Source organism: Rhipicephalus sanguineus, chromosome 5 (genome assembly GCF_013339695.2).
Source record: "Rhipicephalus sanguineus isolate Rsan-2018 chromosome 5, BIME_Rsan_1.4, whole genome shotgun sequence".
Lineage (NCBI taxonomy): Eukaryota > Metazoa > Arthropoda > Arachnida > Ixodida > Ixodidae > Rhipicephalus > Rhipicephalus sanguineus.
Genome location: NC_051180.1, coordinates 68,657,944 through 68,669,016, shown reverse-complemented (window position 1 = coordinate 68,669,016; position 11,073 = coordinate 68,657,944). Strand labels below are relative to the sequence as shown.

The window sequence follows — 11,073 nt, the reverse complement described above, 5'->3', positions numbered from 1 at the left end:
CACCTGCGCTTCTCTAAGTGGCAAATAGGATGGCGCATTGGACCAGGAAAAGCTCTGTTTCTGCGACGGACGCTGTCTTCGATGGGCGCTGGACGCTGTCTTCGACGCTGTCTGTAACAGTGAGACGACGCTGCCCTCTCATTTCTATTGATGTGTCCCTATGGGAAACACTCGTGCTTCGCACCTCCCCAGTTTTCACGTTAGTGGACATGCAGAGCTGCTAGTTCCGCTCGTTATAAACGGATTTGGGCTTCTTTTTTGACTGAGTCGCTTGGGAATACTAAGAATCGCTTGTCGGGTTTTTTGTGCTTACTCGCGCCTTTTCAGGAAATATTATGATTTAATGCCCGCAACGTGAATTTGTCATCAAATACATGGCTTGAGTCAAGATATAGGACCCCCCCCCCGCTTCCCCTAAGCACTCATCTAGCTTTCCTAGGCCCTTGTTTTCCTCCTGGCGACATTTATAAAGGCGCTACAGCACGCAGGAAGAAAAACTCAGGAGAGGCCCTGACGTCACTTTCAGTGAAGGCTCGCGAAGCGGGATGTTGGTCGTTTTGACTGGGAAGAGTATGCTCTCTTGTTTATATGTGAACAGTAAAGTGGAAGGCCCGTCTGTGCCTCTCGCTCGAAAACCACGTGGAATGCGCGGAGCGGCGCGCGTGTCCAATTCGAAGAACATGTATGGTTCCGCGGAACTGGATGACATGGATTTTCCAGATATATTGGAAACCAGTGACGATGACTCTGTGTAGTGTGTGGTTCTGAAGTGCAAGGAACAACCTTCAGTGTTTTCAGTCAGTCATTCAAGCGCCTATTTTTATTATGTGAAATGAATAAACAACGAAAAAAGTAATATAAATAAACTTTTCATCTCCCATATGTGCTTGTAGTGTTTTTTCATGCTATAAAATAATTTTCAAAAATTAGAACACTTTTTTGAACTTCCGCTTGTTTTGGGCTTATTCAGAGGAGTGCCGCCGCCCTTTTCGGCTTCTTTTGTGGTGATTATTCAGTTGTTTAGTCAGTTGTTTAGTTTAGTGTTTAGGAAAAGGGAAGAGAGGAGGGCAACGCCACCAGCTCCGCCGCTTCCTTAGTCATCGCACTAATAGTGCTTGGCTGCCCGAATTGCTTAAATGAATCACCGACCGGTGGTTTGTGCCGCCAGATGCATTATCGCTTTATTGTCTTCAGTGCAATACTTAATACTAGGGCACAATCAGAATAATGGTTTTGAAGCACTGCGTACTTGCAGTGCTGTACAGAGATTTTGTGACAAAGTGGCAGAATCAACGTAATTTTAGAAACAGTGCATTGTTCACTCACATATGACTTTGCATTGCTTGCTCGTAAACACATGGGCTAACATATAGGACTGAAACACACATGATAACAAAGCAACTAGAGAAATAGTTGAGGACCACGAGGCTTGCAATGGAACAAAAATGGTAGGAGTAGCATCAAGGGAATGGAGGACGGCAGAATGGGTCAGGAAACAGAGGTAGTCGACAAGAAATGGACCTGGGCTGGACACGTAACGCGTAGGGCTGAGAACCACTGCAGAGTAAGAGCAACAGAATGGTTACCAAGGGATGAAAAACGCAGTCGAGGAAGGCGGAAAGATTGACTGATGGAGTGATGAAATTAAGAAGTTCGCAGAGAGAAAATGGAATCAGCTTGCACAGGATAGAGTAAACTGAAGATCATTAGGGGAGGCCTTCGTCCTGAAGCGGTTATAAACAGGCTCAGATTAATGATGATGATATATAAAACAACCTTGCAAGCTCTCGCTTTCTTAAGGGGCGAGGCACCTCAGGGTCTCGGCTTGCCGGCGTGCCATGTCGTCGTCACGGTAAATCAAGTTATCAAACTACGGTCCGAAACAAGTGTATACTTAGTCAAAACCCTTTCAGAATAAACTAACATGATTTAAACTAATATAAAATTAGGAATAATCAGGCTATAATTGCAATAACTAACAGAAACGTGTTACATTCCGTCTCAAAATTTGTTAAATGCCAAGTTTTATCCTGTAAAGCCTACTTCGTAGCATGTTGCGGTGTGAAACACGAAGACAACTTACGGTAAGTCTGCCTATCGTTTAAATGATTAAAACCGCTTCAAGAGGGTACCGCCGCCTCAGCAAGGGCGCGATTAATACTCCCACCGGTGCTTCTCCGCCCCCAATCAGCGCACGCTGTGTGGCGAGAGAGAGCGAACGGCGCGCGCTTGCTCCGGAAACGCTCTTTTTGCGATGGACGCTGAACTGTAAGCTCTCAAGGAGCGAGAACGCGCACTCGCCCGGGAAAGACAACGGCCATGCAGTGCCGATGAAGCTGAAACACCGGGGCACACTGCATACTTCACCCCTCCCCAGGTTTGATGTTAGTAGAGCTGAAACACTTGCCAAGCTTCGTTGCTTTAAAGTTTGTTACCTATGAAATACGCTTGCCATAATAAAATCTACCCAACTAAAATTCAAGATGAAGTAATGAATAACGCCCTAAGCACGAAAGTGTGACGCTTTGATGTGTGCTTGGTCATTTTGTCTATGAGGTAAACTCATTTTTATTATTTACAGATAGATTTACTTCGCCTTTACTCGAACTTTATTAAAGGTAATGAGTCGTTGTAGAGACGCCATTTTGTGAAAAAATTCCGCAGATCCCACGCGTTGTGGAAATCGGCTTCATGTGAAGCACTCAGCGATTACTTCTATAGTGCATATGATGGCTTTGGCTCAAGCGTTGCCATGTGGATCGACGTGTTTTTGTAAGTTTAGTAGCTGTGTGTACATATTGTGCTTACCAGGCACGTCAACAACACTGGTGTTCGAAGGGTAACGTCTAGTGTGACGCAACGTCAGCCCTCACGTTAGAGTACATACGTCAGTATTATCGAAACTAAGTGCACTTTATGGTGCAATCATGTGTCATACGTAACTTTCGTTAATATATTCCTCCGGGGTCGAGCAATGCTTCCATATAGCTTGCTGAATTATAGGAATAAAATGTCATGTTTATTTATTTATTTTTATTAATTTATTAATACCTCGAATACCTCAGCTTGGGGTTTTACATGAGGGATGGGCTGTTATGTAGTGACAATGATTCGAGGAACAACTTGAAAGCTTGTGAGTTGGAATGGAGCACAGCATCTCTGGGTAGTGCGCTCCAGACTCTTGCTGTGTTTACAAAGAAGGAGCTGCATATAACGCTTTGAGCCAAGCGTTACCAGGTGGATTTATAAGACTACTATAAAACCGGAGCCAACACTGGAGCCATAGACGTTAACCCAACATGACGCCAGTACATATCTGGTGTTTATTGATTTGTTTTTAAATTAGATAGCCCGCACCACAAGCACAATCGACGTTGCACGGACAACACGCCTGCATACAGTCTTTTTCCACAGTAGTTTCAAGACCTTTCGTGGCTATGTGGCAGAGTACCTAACTGCCACGCAGATTGCTTTGGTTCGATTCCTGCTGGGATCCTAATTTTTAAATGCGAAGCATTTCTTAGCGAACCTCAGGCACTTTGGCCGTTTCTATCTATCTATCTATCTATCTATCTATCTATCTATCTATCTATCTATCTATCTATCTATCTATCTATCTATCTATCTATCTATCTATCTATCTATCTATCTATCTATCTATCTATCTATCTATCTATCTATCTATCTATCTATCTATCTATCTAGCCGCCTACGCCTCGGCGCTCTCCTGGTCGTCTCCATAACTTGTAATATACCAAAATTGGTAGAGCAGGGGATCAATGTATGACGAACACGATGCACTGGTCGTGACATGAATAACGCAAAATACCTGTCGCATACGTCATGAAACCCTTTCTCTCAGTCACGTGTTGCACATACCCGTATACCAGAGTTCATGTTATTCGGGTATGTGCCACAGGTGATACAGAGTCTCAACCAACACAGTAACCGCGTACACAATCATTGACACGCAAGGAAAGTGATAATAATAAGTGTTTGGGTTTTATGTGCCAAAACCACGATATGATTATGAGAGACGCCGTACCGAAGGGCTCCGGAAATTTTGACCATCGGGTATTCTTTAACGTGTACCGAGATCGCACAGTACACGAGTATCTAGCGTTTTTCCTCCATCGAAATGCGACAACCGCGGCCGGGATCGAACCCGCGACCTTCGGGTCAGCAGCCTAACACCGTAAGCGCTACACCACCGCGGCGGACGCAAGGAAAGTGAGGAAGCTGAAGACAGAACACCTCTGGAGGACGCTCAACTACCATCCACTCGTCCACCTGGTCCGCAATGTGGACGACGTGGACTGCGCAAAAACCAGGGTAAAGCTTCCTACAATAAATCTGCTGAGAGAACCTGGCCTCTCATCATTACCGGTGACTTCAACATTGAATTACCAAGACCCAACAACGCTTGGTACTTATACCGCGTGAAAGACGACTTGGATGTGGAAAGGGTATCCAGGATTTCCACCAGCTGCGCTACAACTCGCACTTCACTACACTTAAACTCCTCATGGCCGCGATCACGAACGGATCCGATTAACAAGTCCGGCCAAGCTGCTAGTGCTCACTGATCACGGCGATGATGACCTTGTTGAAGAACTGTCAGAACCCCTTCTACACATGCAAGCGGGTTCGTGAAACGTGCGTGCGTTCTCCGTCATAACAGACAAGCATAGGCTTCCAAATCAACGTCGAGCGGCGCCGCAGCTCTTATCGCAACTGGGGGCATCCACGGCCACAACACGGCCGCCCCCACTTCCGCGCACGCGCAGAGCTCTCGGAATGCATCTGTGGTGCGTTACAATGTAACTATCGCTGACTAGCAGTGTAGCATCGTTACGCAACTGTAAACAACTGCTTATATAATACATATGCTACTCTTCAACATATGAGTGTACGTATACCAATTCCACATTTCTCTGGCGTCATTCCGTAGCGGTTCGCTCAATGTGAAAAATTACGCCACAGTCACTACCTTGCGCATGCTTCGCATAACATCGATTCCCACGGTACTTGCGATCTGCCGAATATTTTTATTCTTTGCGTTAGTCGGGTCAACGCTGCCGATGTCGGTTTTTTCTCAACGCTCTCGCTTTTTTTTTTAATTACCAATGTTTGTTATCCCAGTCTCTGAGTATATATAAACTGTCAATCACCTGTGGCGCATACCCGTACACCGCGTCCCGTGGTAAGCGGTTATGTGCCACACGTGTCTGGAGGAAAGGGTTTGACGACGTACGAAACAGGATTTTCAAGTTATTCATTTGACGACTAGACAGTCATATTCCTCCCATGCCATATATATATATATATATAGATAGATAGATAGATAGATAGATAGATAGATAGATAGATAGATAGATAGATAGATAGATAGATAGATAGATAGATAGATAGATAGATAGATAGATAGATAGATAGATAGATAGATAGATAGATAGATAGATAGATAGATAGATAGATAGATAGAAACGCTCAAAGTACCTTGGGTTTGCTAAGAACTGCTACTCATTTAAATCATCGGATATTTCACAATTTGCATGTAGCTTGTCCAAATGTATGCCTTGGCACAGACGATTGCGTAGTTGAACCAATAGCTTGGCTTTCCTACAACATTAAGCATATACTGTACGTCTCTCTTTCGAGCACTACTGTACGTCTCTCTTTTCGAGCAGTACTTCGATGTGTACTGCTAGCAGTACTTCGGCTTTATATGCTTACCTGCGAACAGGTGAAGGAGCGGTCTTTGAGAGAATTTCCATATTCCAAAACAAACAGGCGAAGCGCCATTGGGGAAATCCGGAGACCACTGTGGCAGAAGTTTCTTCCAAAGTAAGTATAGATAACTTTATTGAATATCATATGCTACTGGTTGTTTGTAGTAATCGAGTATAACTTCTATTACTTGACATCACCGGCCTGACAGTGTGTCGCAACTTGTTGCGGTGTTCTGTTTAGATGAAAATAGATGTTTTTGTGTGTCTGTGCACATGTGTGAATACTAAAAAACAAAAAATTGCTATTTTACAATTACTGAGTGGACCTAGCCGATGACTTTCAATCTCACCGAGGCGTACTCCTCGGCAAAAAGCAACAACGATGCTCGAAACAGTGTGGGCGATCAAACGTTCAGTATATATGGGAGGTAACACAAACATTTTATGCAAGTAATAGATAGCAGGTGATCTGCTTTTGCCCGTATAATTGCGCAGTTTACCTTTGGCGAACAGTCTTCACCATCTAGTGGACTTAAAAAACCCAACAAGGTGTCACAAAAGATCTGCACAACAGCTAGCACTTGGCTGTTGTTTTCTTACAGTAGTCGTTGGAGGCGCAATGCAAGAAGTCTGTGTATTGTGCGATGATTAAAATAGATACTCCGACTTAACATAACAAAATATAACAAAAACTACACAGACGTTTCGTCACCTATGCGGGTGACATCTTCAGTATGAACTGGCACCGAATGAGCGGAGGTCATCCAGTCATTTCTAGTCTCGTATGTCTCTGTACACATCCGGTAGGGGGCCACGGTTGCTGTTGCACGCCGACCTGTCACGGCGGATGAACCACGACTCGAGAAGCTTTCTCTTGCCCCACCTTTGTTCCCGAGCCAGCGTCGTCGCATTACTGAAGTCGAAGGCATGCCCCGTCGTCCAGCAGTGTTCGACGAGTTCGCTCTTGGAATGCCTTGGAAAGCCACCCATGCCACACATTCCAAGAGCGAACTCGTCGAACACTGCTGGACGACGGGGCATGCCTTCGACTTCAGTAATGCGACGACGCTGGCTCGGGAACAAAGGTGGGGCAAGAGAAAGCTTCTCGAGTCGTGGTTCATCCGCCGTGACAGGTCGGCGTGCAACAGCAACCGTGGCCCCCTACCGGATGTGTACAGAGACATACGAGACTAGAAATGACTGGATGACCTCCGCTCATTCGGTGCCAGTTCATACTGAAGATGTCACCCGCATAGGTGACGAAACGTCTGTGTAGTTTTTGTTATATTTTGTTATGTTAAGTCGGAGTATCTATTTTAATCATGAACCCTCCCGGCTTTTGGAACATTTTTGTATTGTGCGATGTCGGTGCACGTTAAGGAAGCAGTCTTGGTCGAAATTTCCAGAGCGCTGCACTACGCCTTGCCTCATAATGATATCGTGGTTTCGGGCAGGTACAACTCCTGAAATTATTATTCCTACACTAGTCCAATTGTACATTAATTATCAACATGGAGACAGTTCGTCAAAGTCTTCACGCTATAAATATCTTGAACGAAAGCCTGTGTAAGCATGGCGCTTGACTCCGTAATCAACACAAGGAACGAAGGGAAGGGGAATAGGGCTGTGAGTTCCCATTATATCTTTACTTATTCACTTAAAGAACGTACGCATTACATTCTTCAAGGTCATCATATTGGCACTACCGGACGTCCATCCCATGTCAACCCAAGAACGGCATTGTCGGCTCATGTAGGTCATTCGCATCGTCAGCCAACCCTGAAAACAAACGGTGCGTAGAGATATAGGTTACCATGGCAATGCACTTTTACTGAATGTATGAGAAAACACATCCTCCCGTATAAATTACACTCGGGCTATGTTAATGCGTAGCATTATTTGACGAGTCGGCCCAAAAGAAACATCTAGTTGGCAATGGTGGCCGAATAAAAGAACGTGTGCCTACGTCATAGATAGCACAATACCGGATCGACCCATTATGGAAGCAAAGCGGACTTCCCACCTAGCATGAGTATGCGACAATTCCTGAAATAGTACAATACCTGGCTAACCCATGGCGGAGATAAAGCGTGCTTCCGCATTGTAAGTTCATGCTGACCCACGGCCTTGACTGATTTTCCAATATAAGGGGGTAGAACGCGCAGTTTAAACCCGTTGTATACGCTCTCCACATTGGCTAGCATGTGTGACGGTAGCGCGTGTAGCATGTGTGGTACTTAAACAAAAAGCAGGTCCACAACCAAAAAAGTGCTATGGTATCGAGCGTTGTAAATATTGGAAATCGCTACCATGCAAGACAATGAAAGGGGCACTAATTCTTTTCTGGAGCTGTACACGTGTATTTTTTTAACAAGATGGTCGCTTACTGGCGTTTTTTAGGTGTGGTCACAATGGTGATAGATTGCTAGTACTTAGCTGCTTATATAGTTTCGAATGAAATAAAGTCAATTGCGAGTCAGCGCTGTGGTGTGTCTTTTATTTTTCTGGCGTCCGCGTCATACTTGCGCTGTGTTCACTATGTTCAAGACTCTGAAATTTGACAAATTTACACACGTAAAAACACGATCTTGTAAACCATCGCGTACGTCACTATATAACTCTTGTTTTTACCGAATGAGTTTCGCAAGCTTGAAATAAAACAAATGAAAAACAAAGCCACGTCAGCGGTTGAATAAACTATAGCGAACGTTTAAAATTTATTTTGTGCAGCGGAAGTTTATCTCGTTCCGTATGCCGTATATAAAGAAACACCTTGCCTTAAATATTTTCAGGCATTGGCTAGTGGCCTTCGCTAATAATATGTGCAATATCACAATTAGCTGAAATTTACCTTTACAAAAAATTGTAATGTAACTCCTGGTTATAATACGCGCCTGATGAAAACATTTTTTTTTTCGCTCGAGTTCTGAGCGCATTCACGCTGCGTGCACTCTTCCGCAAAAGCTAAGGAATACCACGGGAATATTCGGCATTACTGCAGTTTTTTAAACTAACGCAATAGCGCACAGGTATGAAAATATATTTGAACAAAAAGCTCAGCCAATGAACATTATCGTTCATTACTTTGCCCCACTGATGTTATGCTTAAATAAAAAGCAGGCTATCACATACCTAAGCAATGAAAGAGCCATATCAATGCCTTACCTTAACTGCAGTGTAAACTTTTGCGTTCGGCAAATCCTAAGTGAAATGTCAGCTTGCTTGTAAGGCTAGAGTTTTCAAAAAAAAAATTTCTGGAATTAAGAACACCGTGTCACGTACCAGTTGCATGCATATATAGCCTCGAAGTCTAATATAAAACAACAAAAGCTTCTCCTATATTTTTACCGTGCTTACAGTGTTGCAGCCACGTAATGCTTGAATGCTTAGGAAATGTGGCAGCAATTCGCTTTTAAAACATTAAAAGTTCTTATTTACCTTTAGTATTGAGTGGTAGGAACAGATGTATCAAAGACGGCTTTTGCTCTCATTACCCAGTGATATAAATATTTTTTTCATATAAAGCCTAAACAATTTAGTTAATCTAAAGTCAGCTGAAGTGCTGAATCTATTGCTTGATTAAAATGATGCCTAAAATGCTAACTAAAATGACTAAAATTATTTCGCAGGTACACAGTTATTCTGTCGTATCAGCCGATTTTTGCTTGAATGCAGCTTTTCGGATCAGTGTAGTGAAGCACAACGTGTTCACGTTGCGCCTGTTTAGCATCACTATTCGGGTTTGTGCCCGTTGTGTGAGTTTTATGTGATGAACAAATAATAAGTCTGCGTGAAAGGCGCACTTTTTATTGGTCTTCACGCTAGTAAAAATAGAGGGCACGGTTTCGTTGTCATTTACAACTGCCGGTTTACGCAAAATGTGAATGTAAAAAAAGAAAAAAAACGACATCGAGCGTTGATGAATCAAAGTGATCACAAAAACAGTTTTCTTGAAATAAAATGGACAAGAGAATATGCGTTGTGCACTTACCCTTAGTAATGTCTTCTGCATCTATGTCCGGTAAATCGAAGGACCGATGATAAAATTGGGCCATAGGCTCACTGTTGTGTTCTTCACACGTGTAGAAGTGACATCAATTGAAAGCATCAGCTCTCCACTGGCACCGCCACAGTTGCACAAAAGAGAAAGAGAGAGAGAGAAAGATAAATGAGGAAGAGCCAGAGAGGTTAACCAGCATTGAGAGATCAAGTTTGTTACCCAACTATTTAACAGGGGAAGGGATAAATAAATATGGAAAAGCGAAGGGAAAAGCAGGCAAGGTTTTGCGGATGGTATTCAGCTGCCGACTGTACCTGTTCGTCATCTGCAATCGCGTCAGTTTTGCGGGATGAATGAAGGATTTTTTAAAAAAAGTTAGACTTTTAGTTTATGTTCCACAAGGGGAAGAAACTCAACCTACGCGACTTAGAGGACGGAGGAACTTTGTCGTACGAAGAAGACAACAGGAATATCGAAATGAAAACCCCGAAAGAAACATTGTCACCTATAGTAACCAATAGTTTTGTTTACTGATAATCAGAGAGGGATGCATGGGAGAGAAAAGAGTAAGTTTTGGTGAATGAAAACACTTCACATCTCGAGACGTCGAGCAATTCAGGAGCTGCATTGGTTGGCTATCTAAACAAGACGTTTAATTTGAGCGCCACAAAGAAACGAAGTAAAAAAAAGATCTCTAATTCTCGATATTCGTTTTTACCAATTCATCAACTCATCAAAAGGTACGTCAGCTAGGATATCTGTCAGCAACTAAAAGTTCTCGCCATAAAAAATCGTTTCGGTTGCCACTCACCGTTCTTGAGCGCTTCAAACAAATTGCCACCCACTGTGTCATCAGTGACTCAATGCAGTTTTAGCAAGAAGCGTGCGATGGCTAATATGAATATCTTCCAGCGTTCCTGCATTGTGAAAGATTGGCTTGACGTCGCTGTCACAGAGTGCAGCGACAACATGCTTTCGTGCGTGCACGCTGAACTGGCCAGGCTACACGGCGCAACCACGCGCACTGGCTTGAACGGTGCGGACTCGCGGCTCCCTTTCGCGCACCTTGGATCCTTTCCACTGGCGCACCCTCGTGGCCGGCGCCAGCAGCGCCTCTATCACACCCGGATTTCGGCGGAGGAACAAGCGGAAACCGAAACTCGCCTTCCCGCGCAAACACAAATCGATACTCGCGGCTGTTTGCCATCTCTATTCATCTCTTTAACTGCCTCGCCCTTTACTCTATTTCTCTTGGTCCCGGTCAGATCGTGTACCCAGGTTCGTCCCATGCTGCTCCACGGTGCCGGTTGTATCGTGTATCTGTCCTGTGGTACTGGAAAA

The 11,073-nt window shown here is 44.0% G+C and overlaps 1 long non-coding RNA gene across 2 annotated transcripts; it reads right to left on the bottom strand.

The window, feature by feature from the left end:
- Nucleotides 1–7,351: 7,351 nt before the first annotated feature.
- LOC119393725 (uncharacterized) lies at nucleotides 7,352–10,760 on the bottom strand. Of its 2 annotated transcripts, none has more exons than XR_007416209.1 (3): nucleotides 10,544–10,760; nucleotides 9,724–9,850; nucleotides 7,352–7,511 (listed from the first exon to the last, which is right to left on the bottom strand). It is a non-coding gene; the product is annotated as an uncharacterized LOC119393725 (long non-coding RNA). The 2 variants fall into 2 exon arrangements; XR_007416208.1 differs by lacking the exon at nucleotides 7,352–7,511 and adding an exon at nucleotides 8,897–8,962.
- Nucleotides 10,761–11,073: the final 313 nt, after the last annotated feature.